General features: G+C 61.1%; 1 non-coding gene across 1 annotated transcript; it reads right to left on the bottom strand.

Moving 5' to 3' along the window:
- Nucleotides 1–737: 737 nt before the first annotated feature.
- LOC147722274 (signal recognition particle RNA) lies at nucleotides 738–1030 on the bottom strand. Its single transcript, XR_015295458.1, has one exon.
- Nucleotides 1031–1925: the final 895 nt, after the last annotated feature.

Below are 1925 nucleotides of genomic sequence, written 5' to 3'. Positions count from 1 at the left end.
CAGAAGAACAAACCCCGAGCAAGCAGCGTCATCCGCACAAGAGACAGGCCTGCAGATGGAGCCGGCGCAACATCGACTCCGGGAGCGGGGGGCCCATCAACGGAAAGGGCAGATCCGGGATTGGCCAGTAGGCCTGAACCGCCAGCACGCAAAGGAGAGCGTACCAGGGGCGGCGGACCAAGCCGGGAACCACCAGAAGCACCCCGGCTCCGACCAAGCGAAACTTGCAGAGGACCCGGGGAATCAGGGGGAACGGGGGAATGCGCACAGCAGACCGGAAAGCCAAGCGAATGACAGAGCATCCACACGCCACACCCCCGGAGGAGATAGCGGAAACCGGGCAGGAGGGCCGAGTCCCCGTCCGCGAACAGATCCACCAGAGGCAGACCGAAGTGAGACACCAGGCGTCGAAACACTACCGGGTACAGGGAGAGACAAGGCAACGAAGGAAAGATCCGACTCAGTCGATCCGCCTCCACATTGTCGGACCCCGGGAGATAGACAGCCCGAAGAGACAGGACCGACGACTCCGCCCAAGACAACAACACCCGAGCCAGAAACCAAAGGGAGCGAACCCAGCACCCCCCCCAGAAGGGTGACATAGCTCCACACAACCTGGTAGACTGCCCAGACCAAGACATGGTGACCCCGTAGAGAAGGAGCAAAAATGACGCCAGGCCAGGAGGACTGCCACAACTCCCGACAGAACGAGGAGCAGGGTGCGGGCAGGCGAACTTGAGAGGCTAGGTCTCACTAAATTTCGCAGGCTGTGTTACACCTACTGCTCTCAGGTGCCGACCTGCTACCGATGGGCATGGAAGCTTTTGGCCTGCTCTGTTTCCAGCCTGGGTCGTCGCACCTCTCATTGAAATTCTAGAGCTCCCCTCTAGAACACCATATTGATCCCCAACATAGCATGGACACCCGATCAACACAGCTGATTGCAGCCCAGAACCCCTGGGCTCAAGCCAACCACAAACCTCAGCCTCCCAAGTAGCCAGGACAACAGGCACACGCCACCATGCCCGGCCCAACGCCAAGGTCGCCCCCCCCAGCCGAGGAGGCAACGGACGTGACCACCCAGGACTGGGAAACCAAGGAGGCAAGACCCCCGGGGAGGCGAGACCCCATGTAGGTAGCAACCAGGCCCGACCCAGCATAACTCCAGAGAGCAGACAAGATCAGGTGCTAGTAGGGAGGGACGGCCGCAGGCCTCACCAACCAGCCAACCCCACACCGAACGAAGCAGAGGGGAGGACCGGGCCCAGGCACACGACCCCCAAAGGAGGACAGGCCCGAGACGGGCACAGACGGGTCCACTGTACCTAGAGCAGGGAGCCGAGGGAGGGGAACCAACGGAAGCACCCGCAACTGATAGAGGAAACCACCAATCGCAGAACCGGAAAAAACCAACCTGCCACTCAGACCAACCCATGGGACATGGAAGGAAGGGGACCAGAAAAAGCAGCAATGCCGCCGAGAGCCAAACCGAACACAGATGCGCGGAATGGTGGGATACAATCACACACAACCCAAAACAGGCCGAAAACATCCCAGAAAACCTTCCAGAGCAGACAGAGGAAGGAGTAGATGTCCGAACCCCCCGAGAAGGGGGGACCCCGAGGAAGGCCCGCATGACAAGCAAGACCGAACGCCGGCCAGCAAGTCCGAAAAAACCCAAGACCCGAGACAGACACGTCCCAAGCCGAGACGAAACGGCGGGGACATCCCCCCCCAGGGAACCCCCCGGAGGGAGACGGCCGAAAGTCAGGATCTAGTGGCGAAAAGGGAGCGGCCGCACCAGGACGAGACCGGGAATAGCCGAAGCTCGGTCCCGGAAGCCAAACATGAACGCACCTCGCGAAGACAGACACCCTGCATCCAGGGTGGCAAGGCCGTAGGCCCCAACCCACGAAGGGGCGAGA

The sequence above is a fragment of the Lissotriton vulgaris genome, chromosome 4_1, assembly GCF_964263255.1.
Source record: "Lissotriton vulgaris chromosome 4_1, aLisVul1.2, whole genome shotgun sequence".
Taxonomy (NCBI): Eukaryota; Metazoa; Chordata; class Amphibia; order Caudata; family Salamandridae; genus Lissotriton; species Lissotriton vulgaris.
This window is presented reverse-complemented; position numbering and strand designations above follow the sequence as displayed.